At 41.8% G+C, this 26024-nt stretch overlaps 1 long non-coding RNA gene across 1 annotated transcript in view; it reads left to right on the plus strand.

Annotated features, from left to right (window-relative positions):
* The first annotated feature begins 239 nt into the window (after nucleotides 1-239).
* LOC143718660 (uncharacterized) overlaps nucleotides 240-26024 on the plus strand; it is a 195026-nt gene continuing 169241 nt past the window's right edge. Inside the window, exon 1 of the long non-coding RNA XR_013196477.1 lies at nucleotides 240-424. This is a non-coding gene — a long non-coding RNA (uncharacterized LOC143718660). The remainder of the gene's footprint in view (nucleotides 425-26024) is intronic.

The following is a 26024-nucleotide window of genomic DNA, read 5'->3' on the forward strand; positions in this document are numbered from 1 at the left end:
AGTACTTAAACTAAAAAATAAATAAAATTCTCTTTTAAAACTTTCCTTCCCTTTTAAACTTTCCCTTGTCTGGGTTTTGCTACTCTGAGCAATGCCTGAACTTTGTATTTTGAGCACTTCTTGCGTTGTTCTTCCCTCTTCACGATGACTCACTTGCTTTAGTCCTCAGATGTAAGTCGCTTTGGATAAAAGCGTCTGCTAAATGACTAAATGTAAAAAAATGTAAATGTAAATGTTAACGGTTCAGCTCAAGTAATTGAAAGTAATTCAGAAACAAGCCATTAGAGCCTATGTTGCATGGACCACATCAAGTGATGTTGATTACAGCAGCTGCAGTATTGTGTCAGGGAAAGAAAACCTGGACTCACGTGTCACACTGTAAAGTTGTTCCACCACCTACAGGGATAGGATTTGACACGAACCCGTGAGGAGCCCAGGGAAGAACCGAATGCAACAGGCTTTGGCGGCCAACCCCTGTGGTGAAGACTCCCTCATAGGCTTTCCCCATCCACTAGTCCATCCTTACTGTTCCTTAGGTGTCAAGGGGTTTAAGAAATAGGGAAAGAGGGAACAACAATAGCAGACTCAGAAAAGTTTACAATCCTAGTGTTTGAACAAATACTGCTCTACTGTCTAGCAGACTCGGAAAAAGTTCACAATCCTAGTTTGAACAAATACTGCTCTACTGTCTTTTGTTTTTCTTTCTTAATCTGTGCAGATACCACTTGATGACTGTCCCGAGACCCATACGCACCAACCTCCTCACCTGCGTATGAAGCCACAACCTCCAGAAAACAACTAGACACACTGCTGAACCAACTATCACGAAAGAAAAAATAAACGCGGAGACTCGCATACGAAACCTTCAGTCATCCATCAACATGATCAAGATTGTCGTACCGGTAACATCACGGACACTCTCGCTTCGCAAAAGATAATGATCTTACAGAACAGAGTGGCCTTGGATTAAATTCTAGCAACGCAAGGAGGAGCCTGCACCATCATCGGCCCTGAGTGCTGCACCGGTTTAATGGATCCAACAGAGAACTTGAACAAAATCCAACAAGACATTCTTGGTCTTTCAGCAAAATTACACCAGATGACTGATGATAATTTTTCATGGTTTGGAAACTTGTTGGTAAACCGTGGATATGGATAAAGGAAATACAAATTCTGCTGTTATTTCTTCTACTGGTGTAATATCTATGCGTCCACAGTATCAAGAGTTTCATTCAACAAATGACTCACCCCCCTCACAAAGAAATGACAGTTCCAAACAGAAAAGACTATTACCCATAAGAACTTCATTGCATGTTTGTTTCTGTGTCAGCATGCAATTACAGAAAACCAACACAGAGCATGCACTATGTGCCTGTAACGATCACAAGTTACAAGAATGAATTTTTAAGTGTCTAAATTTGTATTTTGTGAGAGTTATTAGAACTCTCAAAGGGGGAAATGTAGTGTTACAAATTTATTAAATGTTTTGTTTAGGTTCAACAGTATTTTAACTGAGAAAGCTCACACAAGTGTTAACCATTTTGAGGCATAGATGAGGACATTAACCTTTTGTTACTTCTCAAGAACAGCTTGGCTTTTGTCTCTATTATAATGTTAAGGTTTGAGTGATCTAATCAGGCTGATTGGATTAGGATCTCAAGGCTCTGAGTTACACTGTTATGCTGACGAGATCAGGGCTGTGGAATTTCCGGTAAAGTGCTGATTCCTGTACTTCACATTTACATGCTTTGTTCACCTCTATGTAAATCCCTCCCCCTTGAAAGGTATATAAACTACAATGTATACTGCCTTAGTTAGACTTGGCCGACTACAGCATTGCAACAGCAAAGTCCTCAATAAAGAGTAACTTCTGCTTGAAAGATATCCCAACGTCTCCTGGTCTCTGAAGGAAAAGTTTCCAACAATTGACACGGTCTACTCACAGCTATAGCCAATAAGTGCAATCATATAAGTGCTGTGGCGTAATTCGTCAAAACATTCCGCCCCCTTATCCCCCTCATTGGAGAAAAATCCTGTTCATAGTGCAAGCAGGCAGGCAGGCAAGCAGGCAGGCAGGTGCGACGCTGTAATCCAAGCTATGATAGACGTAAATACACACAGAAAAAATGCCTCCAACGAAGTGGTCCAAGAATGGCAAAAAGTACAACTAAGACTGGTAAAAGGATAAAAAAACTTAAAGACTAGAAAGGTCAAGTGGTTGTTGATCAAAGTAAATTGATGTGCAGGTACTGTAAAACGATTCGTGCTCAACATGGAGACCTACAACATGTAAGCACCGAAAAACACAAGCGGAATGCCAAACCATTTTCCTCAACACGTCTAACAGACATCAGTTTTAAAGTGTCAAATATTAATTAGCATAGGCTTTAATAAAAAAACAAGTAGGCCTAGTCCTATACCATACTAACAGAAGATACAGAAGATAGTGGTTTTAGTTTAATATGTTGCAGGCTCATTTATTGGTAATAAATAATAAATGATAATGCTGAAACTAAATCGAATAATATTGGGCTTGTTGGTAACACTTTATTTCGATAGTCCACTTAAGACATTCTACTAACTAGAAGTAACCTAGCAGCTACATATCAACTAACTGCCATTAGATTGTATTAGTATACTGTCTGCTGACTATCTGCTAACACTTTATTTTGTTGGTCCCCCATCAGATATTCTACTGGACTATAAGTAACTTAGCAACTACAAGTCAACTTGTTCTCCTAACCCGAACCCTAACACCTGACCCTAACCTAACAGTTTACTGACAGTCTATTACAGCCTACTAATATTCTAATGACAGTTAGTTGACATGTAGTTGAAAAGTTACTTATAGTTAGTAGAATCCCACTAAACACTGGACGTCGAATAGACGTGCAGATCATGTCTATATTGGGTCCGTCGGTCCATGACCAATTCTGGACATCTATTCGATGTTCAAACTAGGTCCACTATTTGGACGTCCAACCATGACCCAACTTGGACGTCATGTTGACGTTCAACATTTGAACGTTGAACTGGGTCATTTTTTTGGACCTCATTTGAACGTCTATTACAGGTGCAGGAAATTTACATGATTGATATGCAATATTTTTTTTATTTACAAATATCAACATTGTTGTTATCAACATGATTTATACATATGAATACAGATTATTTATAATTATTTAAGATAATTTTCTTGTGTAATGCTGTAGCTCAAACATTAGAGCGTTGGCACTTGTGTAACGGCTACCTAGTGCCAGGCCTAGATCATGGGTTTGATTCCCAGAGAAAGCAGGAATGTAAATGTGTAATGCAATGTAAGTCACTGTGGATAAAAGCGTCTGCCAAATGCATAAATGTAAATACATGGTACAGAAAACGTCCTCTACCCTTTTGAAACATGGAACTACAGTTATAGAAGATACTAAATTTGATGTTGAAGAGACGTCCACAAACGACCACATTTATTCCCACCGACGTCAATATTAGACGTGCAAAAGACGTCGAATAAAGACGTCACCTGGCATTACAAAACAACACCTTCAGTGGACCGAAATTGGACGTCCAAAAATTACATAGAAAAGACGTCGCATTACGCAGTGGGATGTCTAAAGTGACTATCAAAATAAAGTGTAACCGGCTTGTTTTGGGCTTATTTTTGAAGCTCCAGTTGCTTATTTGTCTCGCGAGAGTTGGCAACTATGTTCAAAGGTCCTTAAGGAGGTCTGTTTTAAATCCTTTGTCTTGAGATCAAACAACCTCTGTCGTTATCTTGGTGGGTCCCGAACTCTGCCATCTCTGAACCAGTCAGTCTCTTCTAAACTTTCTAACGTTGACAATGTTCTTCCTTTAGTTGGGCTCATCTGTTTGAAGCTTGCATGGCCATAAAGTTCTTAGCTGTGGGTTTTCGTTGGTTAGCGTATACTGGCTGGAGTCTGGATTATATGGTTCTGGATTGTTGATTTGGGGTCTGAGATGTTTAGTTTTGTGTCAAATTATGCTTGAGTGAATCATTTGGTAAATTAATTTGTTTGGTTCGCCCTCAAATCCTACACATAGTTGGCTAACGAGGCTTTTGGTAAACGCACCCCTGCTCCAGAGCCAGATTTATTCAGGGTTAGAAACCGCAAACCAAAGCTGGACCAATCAGCTGTGAGTAAAGATGCAATAAATAAAGATACTCCCCCTATATCTTTGTATCTGCTGCAAGTTAACCCCTTACCTTACCCCTAACACAAAATAGTCATTCTGCACACGACTACAAATGTAGTCACACTAGGAGGTTGTCATTCACACTAGCAGTGTGAATTATGAAGTGTCCAGCACACATAGAGAAAAGAGTTTTACCACAGGTCAGGATGTCCACCCGGTACATATACGGTCACAATCTCTATTCCAAAATAGTTATTCTGCATTGGACTAAATAGTCCAAGTCACACTAGGAGGTTGTTCTGTGTATGATACTCCATAAAGCAGTTCCTTTTAGGCAGGTAGCAGAAAGCTACATCATAGTTGTGGCACATCACAGGAGAATTCCGGCGGCACATCTTGCATTTGCGTCTACCTGCAGTGCTGTCGTTGGTGATGTGCACAGGACCTTGGCACCCACAAGAAGGAAGAGGAGGATTGTCAGGCACCTTGCTTTTGGTGGGAAGTCCTGCCAGCTCCAAAATCAGTGTCTCCCGGAATGCTTTGAGGCATTGGCTTCTGGTTTTTAGTCTTTGCCAAATCCTGGTGCAGAATGAAAGCATTTACCACTGCGATGTGGTAAATGTGATTGGATTTCTCACAAAATGAGAAAAGAATGTCCGATACCACTTTTTGGTCTTGTGAAGCGCATCAAAGTTATCCACTCCCCCCATGTACCTGGAAAAAGAAGTATACAAATGTTTACATTTAATAAACCAAACAATTATACCAATTATAGCATAATAAAATATATTAAATTAAAATAAAATACTAACCTATATGTAACGATTTAATCCACTGGAGGCCAGCTGGTTGAGAACCCAAATGCAACTTTACAAAAAAAAAACAATCAAATATAAACCAAAGGCATGGAACAATAACACCGACCATAAACATTCAGCACTAGACAAAGACACAGGGCAAACATGAGGGCTTAAATACAAAGACTAATTACAAGACAAGGAACACCTGTGAACAATGATCAGACAATTAACAAATGACAAGGCACATCAGGATCACATGACAATCAGGGAATCACATGACAGACAAAAACAAGGAACAAGACACAAAACCCACATCTTAACACTATTGTAGTCCTTCACAGTGGCTGGAATGGGTACATCCATGAGTGACCAAGAACCGTCAATCCCTTTGACCTTTCTTTTCACAGTGTCACCAGTGAAGGCTTTGTGGAAGGTGGAGGCTACCAACACTTCCCTTGTGTCCTTCCACAAACAACACACTGTCATCCCTTATCCAGGGTATGGTGCCACAAGGTGCTTTCTTGGGCATCTTGTTCAAAGTTGTTTTTGGAAAGCCTTTTCTGTTAGGTCTGATGGTACCACAAGCATAAATCTTTTTGCTCAGGAGATCTTTGAAGAGGGTTGAAACCTACTTGGATACCTCAAAAAGCAACCTAATGACCAAATGTTATGAAGGGTACTGCAAGCTATTTTAGTCATCACTGCACCATGCTTTTTCAATTATAAAATAATACACACAACCATAAGACTTTATATATAAGTGATTTATTTGCAACCCAGAACAATAAAAATATAAATAAAATTTAATGAAAAACAAAACAAAAAAAAAACAGAAAATACAACAAAAAGTGATATAAATAGTGTATAAAAACACACAAAGGTAAAAAATTTCCAACAATGTTGTTGTCTCTGGCAAAACGCTTAGTTTAGTCAGTCCTGGTCATGCCAAACAGTGAAGCAGTCACGCTTTGACTAAAAGCACAATGCCGTTGAACAAGTCTTGCAAAAAAATGGGTTTTTCGGGAACAAATCCAGCACTCACGCCTTCCTTTGGTGCTGTCTGAAGCAAAGGTCCCTGGTAAGTGGCGAGTCTCATCTTTGTGGGATGGAGGAGATGAAGGAACATCAGCACGCACCAACACAGTAAGTTCCTCAACGAGACGTTCTCTGAATTGTTTCTGTGTCAATGGGAAAGAATGGAAAGATAATTAGCACCGCATGTCCAGTAAATAATTCTTTATAGTTTTTATATGGCTGGCCATTCAAGCAACTACCAAACTGATGGGCAGTCGTTTACACCGCAGTCATACTGCTGGTCGCCCATTCAACCAACTACCAAACTGATGGGTAGTCGTTAGGCAGCATTCATACTCCTGGCTGCCCATTCAATCAACACTCAATGGCTAGTGATGGCCAGTGATACAGACAGCATTCATATGGATGGCCAGACATAGAACCAACAACCACACCGATGGGCGGCCATCAGACAGGAATATGTCAATTTTTTCTGTAATTTTTCCTAGCACACACGCACACACCCACTATATACACACACACATATATATATATAGTGTGTGTGTGTGTGTGTGTGTGTGTGTGTGTGTGTGTGTGTGTGTGTGTGTGTGTGTGTGTGTGTGTGTGTGTGTGACAGAGTGTGCTAGGAAAAATTACAGAAAAATTGTCAGTCTATTTATATTTATACTGTATAGGACAATTGTACAGGTGTTTAGTTGTTCCTGTAATTTTTGCAGTGTGTGTGCTAGGACAAAATTACAGAAAAAACTAAACAACTGTACATTTGTCCAATATATACAAATATAAATACATATATATATACAAATAAATAAATACATAAATAGCATCATCTTTTCAGACTGCAATGCATTTACATTATAAAACAAATGGGAAAACAAACAGACACACACACACACACACACACACACACACACACACACATAATGTGTGCATACATATTATGTATAGCAACTCACCGATATAAAATTGGATCATCTTTTCCGTCCTCAAGCATAGCGCGCTCGTCGCTGTCTTCACTCTCCTCAATTTCATCATCACTGCTTCGAGTGATCTCAAATAAAACATCTTCAGCAGAAAAAAACTTCTTTTGACGATCCATTTTATGACAGAATCCGGCCAGTAAGAAAGACGCGAAAACAGATGATGACCAGGGAACCGTCGAGTGTTAGCTGTCAAATGACAGGGGTGTTGTCACAGCCTACGTCGCAGGTTAGCTCCTCAAGTGGGAATGGAGAGCGCCGGATTCAAATAAAAAAAACATCTTACTCGAGTGACGAATATAAACTTCCCGGGTATCGTTGGACTTGTGCACTGATTGGCTACATTTTCTATCAGTCATGTAATTTTGATTCTTTCATTGGCTTTCGTTGTAAAGACAAAATGATAGGATATGCATATCATGACGTCAAAAAAACTGACTGCAGTTTTGGGCTATTTTGAACTAGATATTGCCTATATTTGTTTGTGTGTGTGTGTGCGCGGTGTTAATTTGTTCATTACACTCTAAGCAACACACCCATAACTTTCTGCTACCGGGAGTCAGTTTTTATGCATTATTTTATTTTGCTAACCGACAAGCATGATACGTCACCCTGAAGAAACGCGATGTAAACAAAGGAATAACCATGGATATTACAACGTTATTGTTTCTTTGGACTAAAAATGCTCCATGGGATGTTATTCAGTGGACCTTCAGCTTTCCATTCAATCTGGAACTTTTAGTAGTGGATGCGTGTGTAGCTCGTTATTACGACAATACTGGTAAGTACTCCGTTTTTCATTACGTGTGTTTTGATGTGTACTACTTACATAAATGCAAGAAATACATTCGTTATAAACTTTTCAACGAAAAACAGTGCTCTATCATCTATGCTTGAGGCTTAGACCTTTGAAAAATGATGTATAGTTTGCCAAGATTAATGATATTCTTTCACGTTAAATCCATTCATAAACATTAAACTAGTGGGGGGAAAAAACGCTTCAGTGCGCTGGCGCTCTGGCAACGGTTAACAGGTTAAGTCGGCAGAGGACCCCACGTCAGTTTTAATGGTAAGTTGATAGGAGCAGGAACTATCACATTTTCAAAAATTACAAAAAATGAACCACAATAGAACACCACAAACGAACATTTTGTTCTATATACACAAGAACCCTCAGAGTGTTGAACTATTTACAATTTTCATCATAATTTTCTAATGAGGGGCTTGTGCGTTGATCAAGGCAGCAAGCCTGTCCCTTGTGGCATTCCCTGGTGTTTCGTGTGCCTCAGGAGCTTCTTGTAGGGGAGGTTCTGGGTCCATGATGTCCACTGCCACATCATTGTCTGGTTCCAGGACATCTCCATTGTCAATGAAAACATTGTGCAGGAAGGCACAGGATGCTATGACTTGGGGTGCAAATGTAGGACTGACCTCTAGGGCCCTGAAAAGTGTGGACCTCCAACGAGTCTCCATAATGCCAAAGGCTCTCTCCACAATGGAACGTGTCCTTGATTGATGGCAATGGAACGTGTCCTTGATTGATGGCAATTAAATATTCTTTGCACCCGGCCATTCACAGGTTCCTTATATGGAGTGGTGAGTCAGATTGGTGTCTCCAAACAAGGATATCCAGCATCTCCCAGGATAAAGTATCCATTGGGTGGATAATTTCTGGCCAGATAAAATTAACTGTTTTTTAAGATGTGTGTGTCGTGTACGGAACTTGGATAGCCTACGAAAATATCCAGGAACTTTCCAGTAGAGTCACAGATGGCTTGCATGTTTGAGTAAAACCCTTGTTAGTTTAAATAGTCCAGGCGATGAAGTGATGGGGGCTTGATTTTTATATGCCAACCATCAATAGCACCAACAGCTTTGTTGAGGACGAGTGTCCCAGAACACTGGGCAAATCCATCAGCCACATTGTCCAGGTCTGCAGGCTTCAGAAAGGCAATGGCTGTAGGGAGATTGTCGCAAATGAACTGTGTCACCTTGTGTATAATCCTGTGATCAGTGGATTTGGGCACACTGAAAACTTGCAACACCACACGATAGGAAAGTCCATGGGCAAGCCAATAGACAGATCAGGACTTCAAATTCATAGCCCCAGCCATGCTCCTGCTCTTTCTGCATCAGACGCTGCAGGGCATGCATGGCCCGCCTACTTAACCTGAAGTCCTGTTTGAACTCTGACTCCACATTAAAACACAGACGTAGGATGGGCACGTCGATATTCAACCTGCAGTATGTCGCTGGACAGTCATATATATCACGATATAGAACCTTTTCTGTAAATTCAATCAATCAATAGTTATATGTAATCAACTATTCTTTTAGTTGATATATACTAAAAGATAGTATATATTAAGTATATACTCAAAATGTGATTATTTTTTCTCTTTTTATTTAGAACTTCCAGACAAATGTTTGATTAAGAATGTAGAAATATGAAATATAAAACACTTTTCAAAAACAAATGATTACAGGCCCAACATAAAATATTTCTTTATAAAATACCAAATGTAAACATTGTGCTTCCAAGTTTAAATGTGATCACCAGTTTTCTTCACATTTTACTTGACAGAACAGCTAATTTTCAGTTAAACCTTTTAATTAATTTAGAAACATTTTTAAGGAAAAGTGCTGAGGTCTCTCATCCTACCTTAATACTTTAACCCTCTGGGGACGGATTGGGCGGTATCGCCCAAAATGACATACTTTTACAAATGTGTAATTATCTTAAAATCTATTAATGATAGAGAGGTGTGGTCTTTTTTGCCGTCTTCCTCAGATTACGCTGAAAACAGTAGCTGTGTCCCAATGTGAAGGCCGCATCCTCCGAAGGACACGTCCTTCGAAGGACCCTTCGAAGGATGCTCCGCATGTAGACTTCGTATGATTCCCGAATTGCGCATCCAGGTGTTCCCGATTACCGCTCCTGGCGCCAAGCAACGGTGCGAGAGTAGCCTACAGCTGCCATCCTGATAAATCATTTTATATAATTGAATAAACATTACTTTGTTTATATTTTACTGGAGGACATGGTGAGGATGTTTCAGTCATGTATTTTCGGCTTTAATAGCCGGATCATGGCCAGAGGTTTTCTGCGTCCCAATTCAGAAGCTGCTTCCTGAATTGTCAGATTACACTTTAAACTGTTCAAGTATTGGGTGTTAACTTACGTAAATAGTGTAATGAACAGAAAAGAAAACATACATGGGCATATGGTTCAAATGTTCACTTATATCTTACCTTGATCCGATTTTGTAGGCTAGTGTATTCTTTTTATTATGTAGCATAAATGGACAATATAAATGATGAATATAAATATATTTTTAAACCCCGTATCATGGAGGGAAAAAACCCTCCATCTGTGGGAAAAAAACAAAACAATCCGTGGCGACGGTTGTGCAATCCGTCCCTTCAGTTTATAAACTGTACTCACAATATTTTTTATGTGTAAATAAAAATGCACAATTTTATTGGTGTAAACTCACAATAACAAGAAAACTTTGTGCTTTTGTAAAATAAAATAAAAAATCAGACGCGCTTTCATGATCTCCGTGAACTGGAGCGTGTCTCAAAAATGAACTGAAACAAAATATAGCCAATATACAAGCTTGAAATGTCCACTTTTAAACGAACAAATTCAAATCTAATTTCCAGGTTCTAATCTGGCCTTAGAAAACCAGTAATATCGACATTGTTTTCCCTATCAATTTGTGAATATTTCAAATATTTAATTAAGGGGAAAAAGTCATAAACAAAAATCAGAAAATACGTCAATATATATATATATATATATATATAAATTTTTTTTTGCGCAGCATTTGGTGTGTACAGTTCAAATTCAAATTTTGGTGCTCAACTTGCGTTTTAAAAATAGCCTAACAACCGTTCATTTTTTCGTTTTTCAATTACGGGTTAAAAAAAGAAAAACGAATGGACGCAAAAGTAGCTACACGGACCTTATATTATTAATTATTTCAAATAATGTAGGCTATTTGTAGAAAAAGTTAGTGTTGGGTCTGTGTACTTTTGCGTCCGTTCGTTTTTGCACAAATACAAGTAGTTGCGAATGATGTATTATTATTTTCTGTATGACCAGAAATGATAGAGTAGCCTATTTTAAGTTGTTTCCACTGTTGATAGAAAAATGCAAGTGTCCGCACCCGCGCCTCCACACTCCACACAAAAACACTTGGATATGCTCAAAATCTTGTTTATTTATGATAATCTTAGCCCTGTATTATTTTTGTCTAACCTGTATTATGACTGACATTTGACGAATTTCTTTGTTCCTTTTTTGATAAAAGCGGCTTCTAAATATGTAGCCTAAATGTCGCCTAGGCCTACTAATAATAATAATGATAATTAGTATTATTATTATTTGTGTTTATAATCATAACTATAAATGAGTTCACTGAAGACAGTAGGCTAATATATTAATCATAAAATAATTTATGAATGTTTTATTTTTATATAATAAAACCTAACCTTGTGTTTGTGTTAGGCCTATATTTCTTTTTTATGTGAAGTCTTTTTTTGCTTATTCTATTATATTGAGCTTTTTTCTCCCAAAAATGGAGTTTTAGAAAATTGAAGAAATTATCCCTTTAAAAAAAATGAAGTTTAAACACAATGCAAAGCATCCCTCATAAACATGTGGACTGGTTGAATCATCGTGGGCAAGATTTGTTAAAATAATTTGTGAGTACAGTTTGTAAACTGAGGGGACGGACTGCACAACTGTCGCCACGGGTTGTTTTTTCCCCAACAGGAGACTTTCTGGGCTCCGTACTACGGGAATATAAAACCCAGTTGAATATAAAAAAGTGCAGTTCAAATGTTACTCCCGCTCGTCATCGGTAGCTGTCACATTTGCTATAGGCGACAAGAACAATCATCAATCATTTTTTTAAATAAAACTGCTATCGTCACCGGCGCGCAATGACTTATGGGGTAGGATCGGGGAGGATAGACTGAGAAGGATCCATTTATGTATCCTTCCTTTCACGGGGAAACGAAGGGTGCATTTGGCGTCGCTTTTGAATCAGGGTAGCCTTCGTCGCGCCGCGATGACGCAACTGGCCTTCGAATACGGCCTTCAAAGGATGCGAAATTGAATTGGGACAGCCTTCATCGCGCCGCGGTGACGCAATCGGCCTTCAAATGCGGCCTTCCAGGATGCAGCCTTTGAATTGGGATGGCCTTCGTCGCGCCGCTGTGACGCAATCGGCCTTCAAATGCGGCCAATCGGCCTTTAAATACGGCCTTCGGAGGACGCAGCCTTCACATTGGGACACAGCTAGTGATAACACACTTACCCGGCTTGTATACACACTTCCTTGTTGCCCAATACCACTACGTCAAAGGCCAATGAAATCAATGTTGTTTGGCAGATTCACGAGCAACAACCAATGGAAAAATTGCCGACGGAGGAATATTTTTCTAACCCAATCAGAGGAAGGTTACCATGACGTATTCTAGCAAGTCGGAGGACTCTGTAGCCTTGCAAGTGGTGGTACTATATACTATTACGCAAACAGCGTTGAGTGGCAGAGACGACAGAAAGCGAACGGACGCGTCGAGTATAAACAAGGCTTTACGGAGCGAGATCACACAGAGATATGAGAGAGAGACAGAACAATTATAATATATATATATATATATATATATATATATATATATACATATATATATATATATATATATATATATATATATATATATACAATTATAGCATTTTGTTTAATGTTTAACCAGTCTCGCTTTTTTTCTTATCGGTGCAAAAGAAACTCAAAATACTCTGTTGATTTTGATCTTACATATTAAGTGTTGTACATCATTAGATCCTGATAAATGTCTATTTTTTTTGTGGATACTCACAATAAAAACCAAGTGTTGTGCTTTTCGCCAAATAAAGAAAAACAAACATGATGCGCATTCTGACTTCTCTCTGTCAGTTCAGTCCATTCTGAAATGCGTCCGAAAATTAATTGTAATTCCGCGAATACTTGTCATACAGGCACGAGTCTTTTTCCATAATGAAGCTTGAACTCTCTTCTTTTAAATGAATTAATTTATATAAAAAAACAAATATTCTCAGTTTATGTAATCTGTATGTAAAGAGAGAGATGTCAGTCTTTTTCTTTCCAGCTCATTATACCTGATTACGCATTAATATGCCACGCCCACGGAGAGCGCGCGGTATTCAAACGCAAATGATCTAAGGCAAGCCATTCAAACATGCCAACGCCCACCAGCTGGATTATAAAACACATCGTGTTTAGTAGGTATCTTACCACAGCTGTGTACACAGCGTATCCATACCTGTGAGGAATAATACTATCTAATAACCCTGGAAAATGTACCAGAAGTGCTGGCAGTTTCATGTCGAGGAGCAACGGATCCAGCTGATGTAGTAAGTCATTTATTCTTAAGTGTTTTGTTCTAATCGCGATATTGAATAGTGTCTGACTGTAAACGCAAAAAAGACTGTTTAAATATGAATTGCGTGTCTGTGTGTAGGCTTAATGATGAATGAACGGCACAGGCGCGCGCACTTTGTTTCGCCTACTACAGTTATACAGCGCGTGTCTGTGCCGTTCATTCACTCTCGCACCTACATTAGTAAACGTTATGTTTACATGAACACATCCAAACTATATTGCTATAGCCAAGATGAGTAAAAACAGACTAAAAAATATGTTGAAATAAAATATCTGTATAAGTAACAAACTGCAAATTCACATGTATGTGCTAATATATCATACACAGTATGTTACAGACTAAATGTGAATGTTTAGACAAGATTTTGTGATTAGTTTTGGATAGATTATAAAGTTTTGACTCTAAAAAAAGACTGCTGTCACATTAAATAGGTACGCTTTTTCTCATTTCTGCTCATAGTTAAATATACTATAGTATGATGTTTTGTCAAAAATAAAGTAGGTATATTGAATTATCAACTAAGATGTTATTATAGTGTTTGTTCCAATATTCAAACTAATGAATCCTTACCCTTTTTAATACGTATGATAAAATGTATACTTTTAACAAAGAAATACACTTGAAATATTGTTAAAATTGTAATTGTTGTTGTAATTGTAACCTATTTGTAATTGGTTACAATTTCTAATTGTAAAATATGTATATATAGATAATTTCTTTTGTCCTTGCATTCTTTGGGACCCTGTGACACACCTGTGTGAAAGCTGCATATTAATTAGCCTCATTATGTATGTGGCACATTATCCAGCCTTTGTCTTCTCAGGTGTGAACACGCCTCCACGCATATTGCCTTTCCAAACAATAGGTGTCTTATAAAATTTAAATCAATGTATTGTTTTGTGTAAATGATTAGGCAGGATGATTTTCAGATCATTTTGAAGCAAGAATTCTAGGCAACAACACTCATTAGTCAAAAGTCTTGTGACACATATTTAGTATGTGTTTTGTGGCCTTATTTCAGACACTTTAAGTTTTAGTTTTTTCAATAACCAAGCATAAACATTATTCTCTAAAAAATACAAACATGTACATACATGTTGCTCACATATTACGGTAGCCCCGTTTGTGCTATATAGAGTGAATTTACACCTTTGCCATTAACATGTTTATAAATAACTGAAAAAAAGCACAAATGTCAGAGCATGTCAGAACACCTCAAGGACCCCAAAAAACCCTTAGACCTCAGAGGGTTAAGCACTTTTATGATGGCAAGCAGTAAACGATTTACGGTGGAACAAGCTCTGGAACAATTACTGGAGAGTGACGAGGAGAAAGCATTGCTTAGAAAATTCTAAGCATTCCTAAGAAAAACTACTTGTAAGTAAAGTCAAATTTTTCATTGTTCTTTACACATTTTATTTAACAATTACACATGTCTGTCAAGCAAAGGCTTTGACAAATATATTTTTTGATCAAAAACTATTCACTATTGTTGTGTGATGTGTGATTTTCAGAAATAAATGCCAAAAATCGAATTTCCGTTTTTGAAGTTCTCTAGTTTATTGTAAATTTTCACTCATACTTCCTTTATAAACATATTACATGCATGCTTATGTTAGCTTGGAGTCTTCTGAATCCATAGATACCAAAGATATAGTGTTCCATCTCCATTACATATAGTTTATAAGCCCAAATGTAAAAATAGAGAAAACTGACCAAAAAGAGCTTAGTCCCCAGAGGGTTAAGTCCTTTTAGCCCATCTGGAATGGTTCCCTCTGTCGAACAGGGTTCTGCAGTCTGGCAGAGGGAAGGCAACGTGGTTCCTCGTCCCCGTCCATCCGACAGAGGGATATTCCGTGGACTCCTGGCTGGCTCGCCAAATTGTGGTAGATTTTTCCCTAAACCTAACTACGTGCCTGGAACCTAATTACTTTCGTAAATAAATTTATCTGGGGTGCCCAGAACCCTGTTCGACAGAGGGATGTTAAATAAGTTTAGATGTTAGGAACATGGTCAGTTTAATATACAGTCTAAAATTTCCACCATACCATCTTAAATCATACGCTGAAGGTTCAGAATTTTTGGAATCACATTCTGCAAAGCTCCTGTTATCTTAAGGGAAACAGTAGGAAACCACTGAAAGTGTTGTAGTTATTCTGGCTATAAAATATCCTGGTGCCAGACCTAAGTCTCAAATAGACAACATCTCCAACCTTCAGTAGCAACACAACTCCATTAGAGGTGCTTAAATCACCCTGAGCCTGACGAGCAAATGCTACAACCACATGCTGTCCATTCTTAACAATGACTGCAGTTTCTTCATTTCCGCCATGACCATAAACAGAGAATCTGACCATGTACGCTCCTTTCAGTGGGGCTGTGAAAATACCTAAATCAAATAACAAGAGATACAGAATCAGCTGTTTCCTCTATGATCGCTTAATCAGCAAACACACTGTAAAATAGTTTTAAAAGATGGCAGATTGTTTAATTCTCGTATACACATTACACAACTGCAGAGAGGTTTGAATAGAGCAGAAGGGTTCTTTTACAAGAGGTTCTCTCGTACTGCATATTATCTTACGCTAGGGGAAAAACTCTTTTCCACCGAAATAGGCGTGGCCTTGACCTATAAATATAGCTCGACCGGCTGATACAAACTGATTTTTCATCTCTTCAGCGAAGCTCACACATCGCTGGATCCAGAGTGAGAAGCCGCGCCGTCTGAGAATAAGCCTTCTGCGGGACGAGCCTCTGTATCTGAATCCGCTGGCCTTCACCTCGCCACCTTCAGTCGCCGTACCTGCTACACTTTCCGGCGTTCATATCCTTTTACCTCTACTGAGAGTGTGTGTTCGCCGGCGCGACTCACATTCTTTCTCTCTCTCTAAAAGAGCAAGCATCTTTCTAAAGATGCCCAATTCCTGTGGCTCGTGCCGAGCCGCACTCAGCGATGGGGACCGCCATGTCATCTGCGTTTCCTGCCTGGGTGAGGCTCATGCAGCTCTCGCGCTCGTTGACGGCGGATGCCCTCATTGCGAGCTGATGCCTATGGTGACTGAGGACTCGCCTGGCATCTTTCTCGGAGCTGCACTTCTGCCTTCTGTAGTACCGTGCCGCAAAAAGCGCCATGCTCAGCGCGCCCCCGAGCCTTCTCCTGCCCGCCAAAGCTCGCCGGTTCGCCCGCCAGCTTTGCCGGCATCGCTCGACTCGCTCACCGACGGACAACGGCCGCCATCCGCCGCCGCTCCCGGCATTGAGATCGACGAGACAGCTGCCTACACGGACGAGGCCTGCTGCTCTATCCTGGCATCGGACAGTGAGGATTGGGCGAGCTCTGTGGACCTCCCCCCTCTGCCCGCGAGCCATCAGGGAAACGGGCTGGCATCGAGTCAGAGCTAATGCGTCTGCTCTCACAGGCCGTCGACAGCCTCTGCCCCGAGTGGGTGGCGCCCCCGCAGCCTGCGCGCAAGCGGCTGGATGGATGCTTCCTGCAAAAGGGCCGCCCCACCACAGTCTAGGCCCATTCAGCATTCTCCACGGTGGATGGTGTGAAAGACCGAGGGTACCTCTCTCTTCCTCCAGTGGAAGCAGCTGTAGAAGACCATTTTTGCCAGCCCTCTGCTGGACGGCGAGCTAAGATGGTGCTACCCTCTAAAGCCTGCCGTGTTACTTTTGCCATGTACAGTCGCGCTTATACCACCGCTGGGCAGGCTGTATCAGCACTGCAGATCTTCCAGGCCGACCTTCTCCGAAAAATGTACGAGGAAGGACCGGAAGCTGTCAGCGTGCCAGATTTAAGAAGCGCTACAGACCTGGCTCTTCGCGCTGCGAAATCTGCTGCACAGGCCATCGGGCGAAACATGGCTTCTCTCACCGTGGCTAAGAGACACCTCTGGCTGACATTATCGGACTCTGAGCGCTCTGTGTTCCTCGACGCGCCCATCTCCCCAGCTGGCCTCTTTGGATCTGCCGTCAAGGATTTCGCGGACAAATTCATCGAGGTTCAGAAGATGTCACAGGCGATGACATCTTCATTCGGCACTTCTTGCCGAAGCGCTCTAGCTCCGCAGCAGGTCGCTCAAAACAGCCGTCTGCTTGGAGCTCTCAGCCGCAACCTCAGCACCGCCAGGCCCGGGACCAGAGACCACGCTCTCGCTCTGCTGGCCGCCGCCCCCCTCCACACGGGCCCCAGCCAAGGATTGAGATAAAGCCCGAGGTCTCAAAAACTTCCTAGCCCCCCTAGGAAAACGACGGTGTTCAAATCCCGATGCGGCCGGATTTTCACCAAAACTTCTCGCTCGCTCAGTTCCAAACAATGTGACTGTTCCAATGTATTTTACAATGTTCCAGCAGGAGAATGGTCGCTGCACCCGCAGACGATCCGAACGCTGTGGGAGACATTCGGCAGAGCGCAAGTGGACCTGTTTGGACGCGAAGTTTTACTCCAAAAGCAGGGATGCGCTGGCCCACGTCTGGCCCCGCTGCCCTCTATATGCTTTTCCCCCCGTTTCGCTCCTGCCTCAGGTGTCGGAACGAATCAGGGAGAACGGATGCTCAGTGCTGCTTGTGGCTCCGCTCTGGACGAACCAGGCTTGGTTCCAAGTCCTGATGCAGCTGACCAGCACTGCCCCGTGGCCAATACCGATGAGGAAAGACCTCCTCTCTCAGGCCAAGGGCTCGATTTGGCATCCTCGCCCGGAACTATGGTCCCTAAATGCATGGGCCATCAATGGGTACCCGGTAACCTCCCGTAGGGATTGTTAAACACGATCATGCAGGCTAGAGCCCCGTCTACTAGACGGCTCTATTCCTCGAAATGGTCTGTGTTCTCTGGCTGGTGTCAAGCTCAGGGATTTTCATCCCTAGACTGCGGGGTTACGGAAGTTCTCTCCTTCCTTCAAGAGCTACTGTATAAAGGCAGAACCCCATCCTCGCTCAAGGTTTATGTGGCGGCCATTGCAGCGTTTACTAAACCGGCGTCTGGCCATTGCAGCGTTTACTAAACCGGCGTCTGGCCAGTCACTGGGGAGGAACGATCTGGTCGTGCGCTTCCTCAAAGGAGCTAGGAGGTTGAATCCTCCCTGACCCCCTTCAGTCCCCGTGTGGGACCTTTCTACGGTTTTGGAAGCCATGAAAGGTGCCCCATTCGAGCGAATCCATTTGTCAGACATGAAACATTTGTCATTCAAAGCAGTGTTTCTTATGGCTCTCGCTTCAGTGAAGCGCATTGGGGATTTACAAGCGCTTTCAGTGAGCGCGACGTGTATGGAATTCGGGCCTAATGACTCGAAAATCATACTCAAACCAAGGCACGGGTACGTGCCTAAATCCCTCAACACACCGTTCAGGGCTCAGGTTATTTCCCTCTCCGCCCTTCCAGTTTACAACGAGGAGAGGGATGCGAGTCTCCTTTGCCCTGTCAGGGCATTAAGAGCTTAAGTGTCCCCCTCGTCTGCTTTCAGACAGACTGAGCAGCTCTTCGTTTTGTTTAGCCGGCGTTCTAAGGGACTAGCCGCATCAAAACAGAGCCTATACAGATGGATAGTCGATGCCATAGCGCTGGCTTACACTTCTAAGGGCCTGCAGTGTCCTTTGGGTGTCAGAGCACGCCACGAGAGGTGTGGCCTCATCGTGGGCGTGGTGTAGCGGGATTACCTTGCAGGATATCTGTACGGCGGCAGGCTGGGCCTCGCCGTCTACATTTATAAGGTTTTATAACCTAGAGGTTCCCGCCTTACCAGCTAAGCTTCTGTCGGTCTAGGAATCAGCACTGTGAGTCGCTTTGGATAAAAGCGTCTGCTAAATGACTAAATGTAGCACTGTCTGCCCCGTTGCGCCTGCTCAGAATGCTGAATTTGCTTGAGCATCGCTCACTGATCGATATAACAACTCCATGGGTATTGAGAAAGACCTGTACTGCTACCCAGTTCAGGCCGAAAGTTTTTCACCCTGACTGCGTGGTACACTGTTAATATGGTTAGCTCCCGTAGGATGCTATTTATGGGGAATGACGCTTCTGGCCTCTCTTCTCTGACTCTCTGTGAGTCCATGGTGATTATGCACTATATGAGCCCCGGGCCACTGCCCTTGGGACTTTGGTGTCGGATCCCAGTACGCACAGCATTTTACATTGTGTTACCCTAGCGTAAGATATTACCAGTACGAGAGAACCTTTCGTAAGAGAACGTAATCGGTTACTAACGTAACCTCGGTTCTCTCTAGAAGAGGGAATGAGTACTGCGTATCTTGCCGTGCTTACAACATGCTCTGGTTCGCTTCGGCGATGAAAAAACAGTTTGTATCAGCCTGTTGAGCTATATTTATAGGTCGAGGCCATGCCTGTTTCGGCGGGACATGACGTAGTGGGTGCGAAGCACCCCATTGGATATGGTGTCAAGCAGGGCCTCTCTCGATAGGCTGCTGCTGTTGCCGCAGGTCAGCCAATAGGCACGCAAGCCGTCTTGCTTATGCTGCTGCAACGCGTTTTACATTCGTTCAAAATTAAGGATAATTTTTTGACTTCAATATCTCGTGGAAAAGAGTTTTTCCCCTAGCGTAAGATATTACACAGTACTCGTTCCCTCTTCTAGAGAAGTAACCTCTTCTACGTTAGTAACCAAGTACGTTTTCATTACTATAAACTGAGTTTTATGACTCATTTCATTGATAATTACCTGTGATTGGGTTGTAGGCGTTCCCTATGTTTGTGATGACGTTCCTGTAGGTTAGTGTGAAGTCAGTGGTAAAAGGACCAATATATCCACTGCCAGATTGCATCAGTGAAGCTGAAAAAGCTATTTCTCTGTCTGTTATTGAAAAACGTAAGCAATATATTGCACTCTATTACACTGAGAATGTATACACTGAATTTAACATCATTCACTTTCACCTCTATTTTCCTTTCTCAACTCCACTTGACCCAGAGTAAGATTTGATATTTCTGTGAAGGAATACAGATTCTGTTAAATGACATTTACACTGCTTATTGTAATAGATAACACAATTTACACAGTATATACTCAACTTTACACTAACATTTACACTATGCAATGTATTTCATTGTTGTTTTACTTGAAGGATAATTGATAAAAGAGTGAATGTTTTGGTGAGGTAACATCCTTTTTCTTGTTCATCTCTTCTCTCAGTTGATTCTCTAAAGCTCTGATGTTTGTTTTCTGCTCTGTAACTGTGGCAGTCAGTTCTCTGATGTTAGTTTTCTGCTCCGTAACTGTGGCGGTCAGTTCTCTGTTGATGGTTTTCTGCTCTGTAACTGTGGCGGTCAGTTCTCTCAGTGCTGCATGGATGTCAGTGAAGAACAGATGGTAGTTTTGTTGGCAGTCAGTTGAAGCTTCATATCTCAAAGTTTCTGTTTGAGGTGTATTCTGGCTTCCGTCCTCAGATCTGAGCTGTTGACTGATCTCATTCTCATTGAGTCCTCCATCTACCTGATGCTGTACGACAAACACAAAGGTTTCCAACAGCAGCAGTAAATATTCTAAACCCTTCATTCTTCACTGATGTTTGTTTCCAGCTCTTGCTCTTCATCCTCACAGCCTCTCATGATCCTTTTATAGTGTCCCGATTTACTATCTTTTGTACTTTATCTATATTGCTTCAGATAAATTAGTAGTTCAAGTTAATTGTAAATTACAATCAAAAGGATGTTCAGGGTTCAGTAGATGTTTATCTCTGAGTAAAAGTTATTTTCCATTTCACAAATGTTGTAACTAAAGTTCAAGATCAGCGGTCGGCGTCCTTATGGGATCCAGAGGGATAATCACAGAAGCACACACCACTGGTCATTTGAATCAATTGTCATGAATGGTTAAAATCTCACACTTAATAGTATTTATTAGCACCTAACATAATAAAACAGGTCTGTGAGGAATTATTACCTCAAAATGTACATCCATATGCAAGTGAAAGAGTGTGTGTATCTTAATCTTTACTGTTTGGCCCATTTACATTACAGCTTAGATCGGGCCCAAAAAATCAAGCCCGACCCGACCCGAGCCGGTGCACGTTGTGTCCGGGCCCGGCCCGACACATTAACTGTAATTATGAGCCCGAGCCCGATTTAAACCCGACCATTTTTAATACGTGGGCCGTTATAACCAGGGGCGACGCCAGATCATTTTTTTAACGCAGCGGCTGAATGGGTGCTAGACCATTGACAGGGGGCAGCTGCGCAATTTTATATATATATATATATATATATATATATATATATATACTATTAATAAATGTGCAAAAATTGGCCACTTAATATTTAATATTCAATTATTTTTATTATCACAATGACAGTTTTAATTTTATTAAATTGAACAAGCACAACATTCAGCATTCAATCAAATATTCTTAAAGGGCCATTAAGTAAGAATTACTCCCACCAAGCGGTGAAATTGTATTTTGCATTCAAACGAATTGTGCTCTCCAGCACCTCGCGTTATCAAGTGCGTGTTGCATCTACGGTAGCCGATATGTACCAAAAAGCTATGACAGGATGTCTTCTAATAGCACTTCGTCGAGTTTTCCTTCGGGTGAACAGGTTTGTTATTTCAAACAAACTTCAAATTGACACATCGAACAAACGAATGTTACATTATGAAGTAATGAGTGTCAAAAACATGAACTAGTGTAATTAGTAGTTATGCCTTGTTTACTCGTTATATTTTTTTGAAGTATGTGCATTGTTAGATATCATCATCAGATGATTTAACAGTAGGGAGAGGAAGAAGTAGAGGTAGAGGAAGAGGACAGAGAGGCAGTGGATCAGTGGGATCTAGGCGAGGAGGAAGAGGAGGAGAGTGAGAGTCAATACAACGACGACAAAGATGCCCGGCAGCTACAAGAGCTGTATACAGAATTTATGCGTTTGTATTATTCAATGTGAGGTCACAGAATAAATGATAAATAACATAAAATATCAGATAACATAAAAATTTAAGTAGACTTACCTATGCAAACAATGCAAGAACAATCATTTGCTCTATTAAAATATATTTGTATCGAATTTCTAGCTTACAAAAGTAAACTTACAAACGTTTTTCAGCGCCTTCTCTTCTTTACTAAATAGCTGCTGTTCATCAAAGAGCCTGTTTAACTTTTAACTAGGGCTGAACGATTATGGAAAATAATCTAATTGCGAATTTTTTTAACCAATATTGCGATTGCGATTTAATATGCGATTACTTTAAGTTCTTTACCTTCTGTATTAGTCGACAAAGACAAGCAATAAATCATTGTACAGTAGGGATGGAAATCTTTAGGCAGCTCATGATCCGATCTAATTTTTTTCTTATTAATTAATCTTAATAACACTTAAAATATGTAGTAGCCATCTTAATTAGATGTTTAAATATTGTTGTAGAAATTTTTATATTCTCATTGATTTTAGTTCCTTATCTGTGTTCTGTGTACGAGAACAGAGGGCCCTGTTTTCTGTCATTATGTTTATCAAATCAAATCAAATCAAATCCTTTTATTGTCACACAACCATATACACAAGTGCAACAGTGGGTGAAATTCTTAGGTGCAGTTCCGAGCAACATAGCAGTATGACACGATGTGACGAAAACAATTACAGCAAACATCAGATTTACATAGATTACACATCTAATGTGCGCACAATTACTCACAGTACCATATACACTAACAGAACAATAAATAATATACAATGTACAATATACAACAGTTTACAATATACAACACTATACAATATACAACAATTTACAATATACAACAGTATACAAAAATACAAAAAGAGGTAATTATACATAGAATAGATACTCGTAAGGTGCAAATATATATATATATATATATTATGTAAATGCAGTAGGTTATGTTGTGCTGTGTTGACAGTTAGAATGTTTATGGTTATTGATCATGAGGGATCAAGAGTTTAGAAATCTAATTGCTTGTGGGAAGAAGCTGTCATGGAGTCGGCTGGTGTGTGTCCTGATGCTGCGGTACCGCCGGCCTGAGGGTAGCAGTGAGAGCAGCCCATGGCTCGGGTGGCTAGAGTCTCTGATGATCCTCCGAGCTTTCTTCACACACCGCCTGGCATAAATATCCTGGAGGGAGGGAAGCTCACCTCCGATGATACGGCTGGCAGTGCGCACCACCCTTCGCAAGGCTTTGCGGTTACGGCTGGTAGTATTGCCATACCAGGCAGTGATGCAGCCAGTCAGGATGCTCTCGACGGTGCTGGTGTAGAACTGTGTGAGGATGTGGCGGTTCATTCCAAACTTCCTCAGCCGTCTCAGGAAGAAGAGGCGCTGATGAGCCTTCTTCACGACGGCCTCAGTGTGGACGGACCATGTGAGTTCCTCTGTGATGTGGACACCGAGGAACTTGAAGCTGCTGACTCTCTCCACCGGTGCTCCATTGATGGTGATGGGGCTGTGTTCTCTGTCGTTCTTCCTGAAGTCGACCACTAGCTCCATGGTTTTGCTGATGTTGAGGGAGAGGTTGTTCCTCTGACACCAGTGCGTCAGAGTGAGCACCTCCTCTCTGTAGGCCGTTTCATCGTTGTCGGTGATCAGACCTACGACCGTAGTATCATCAGCAAACTTGATGATGGAATTAGAGCTGTGAGTTGCCACGCAGTCATATGTGTACAAGGAGTACAAGAGTGGGCTGAGAACACAGCCCTGTGGGGCTCCAGTGTTGAGGGTCAGTGATGAGGAGATTTTGCTGCCTATTCTAACCACCTGGCGTCTGTTTGACAGGAAGTCCAGGATCCAGCTGCACAGCAAGCTGTTTAAGCCCAGAGCCCGGAGTTTCACATCAAGCAAGGAGGGCACTATGGTATTGAATGCTGAGCTGTAGTCTACAAATAGCATTCTCACATATGTGTTCCTCTTTTCCAGGTGGGAGAGAGCAGTGTGTATTGTAGATGCAATAGCATCATCAGTGGAGCGGTTATTGCGGTATGCAAACTGCAGTGGGTCCAGTGAGGAAGGTAGAACAGAGCAGATGTAATCTCTGACTAGTCTCTCAAAGCATTTACTGATGCTGGGGGTCAGAGCAACAGGGCGCCAGTCATTTAAGCAGGTGATGTTGGTTTGCTTCGGTACAGGTACGATGATGGACGTTTTGAAGCATGTGGGGACTACAGACAAGGAGAGGGACCAATTGAAAATGTCCGTAAAAACACCAGCTAGTTGGTTCGCGCACTTTCTGATGACGCGGCCCGGAATACCGTCTGGACCCGCGGCTTTACGGATGTTCACCCGACGGAAAGATCGGGTTACATCCGCTACAGAGACAGAGAGTGTACTAACCTCTGTAGCTTCAGCCGCGAGAACTCTCTCCGCGAGGGGGATGTTAGTTCCCTCAAATCGAGCATAAAAAGTGTTCAGCTCATCTGGGAGAGAGGCAGTGTTGTTCACTGTGGGGTTTATGTTTCCTTTATAGTCCGTAATGCTATTAATTCCCTTCCACATGCTTCTAGAGTCGGTGGTGTTGAACTGTCCTTCAATCTTGTCCCTGAATTGGCGTTTTGCTGCTCTGATAGTTTTTCGGAGGGCATAACTTGCTTGTTTTTGCTCCTCCGCACTCCCGGAGTTAAAAGCGGAGGTCCGCGCGTTGAGTGCTGCACGAACATCGCCATTAATCCATGGTTTCTGGTTCGGGTAAATCCGTATTGTTTTGATCGGAACAATGTCTTCTACGCACTTCTTGATGAAACAGGTTACGCTATCAGCATAAGCCTCGATGTCGTCATCAGAGGCCGACCGGAACATCTCCCAGTCCGCGTGATCAAAACAGTCCTGAAGCATAGAGTCTGATTGGTCCGACCAGCACTGGATCGTTTTGAGGGCGGGTGTTTCCTGTTTCAGTTTCTGCCTGTAAGCGGGCAGAAGGAGAACGGAAGAGTGATCCGATTTGCCAAAAGGTGGGCGGGGGAGGGATTTGTAGCCATCCCGGAAAGGGGAGTAGCAATGATCCAAAACCCGGTCCCCTCGTGTGTTAAAGTTTATGTGTTGGTGGTATTTAGGTGCTATTTTCTTGAAGTTGGCTTTGTTAAAGTCCCCGGACACAATGAAAGCGGCCTCAGGGTGCGCGGTTTCCTGCTCGCTTATTTCCCCATACAGTTCCTTTAGTGCCCGGTCTGTGTCGGCTTGTGGGGGAATGTACACAGCCGTGATAATGACCGCTGTGAATTCCCTCGGTAGCCAGAATGGTCGACACAGAAGCATGAGAAATTCCAGATCAGGAGAGCAGAAAGACTTGATAGAATGTACCGGCCTCTGATCACACCAGGATTTGTTGATCATAAAACATACACCCCCACCTCTGCTTTTACCTGAGAGGTCTTTAACTCTATCCGCTCGGTGCACTGAGAACCCCGCGGTTTCGATGGCCGAGTCTGGAATCTCAGCAGACATCCAAGTTTCTGTAAGGCAGATAATGCAGCAGTCCCTCGTCTCCCGTTGGAAAGAGATCCGCGCTCTCAACTCACAGAGCTTGTTGTCTAGAGACTGAACGTTTGCTAGCAGAATACTGGGAAGCGGGGGTCGATTTGCACGCCGTCTTACTCTGACGAGAACGCCGGCTCTTCTTCCCCTTCTCCGGCTGCGTTTCCGCGGCCAAGCTG

The sequence above is a fragment of the Siphateles boraxobius genome, unplaced genomic scaffold, assembly GCF_051911475.1.
Source record: "Siphateles boraxobius isolate OS27281-9 unplaced genomic scaffold, OSU_SipBor_1 61, whole genome shotgun sequence".
Classification (NCBI taxonomy): domain Eukaryota; kingdom Metazoa; phylum Chordata; class Actinopteri; order Cypriniformes; family Leuciscidae; genus Siphateles; species Siphateles boraxobius.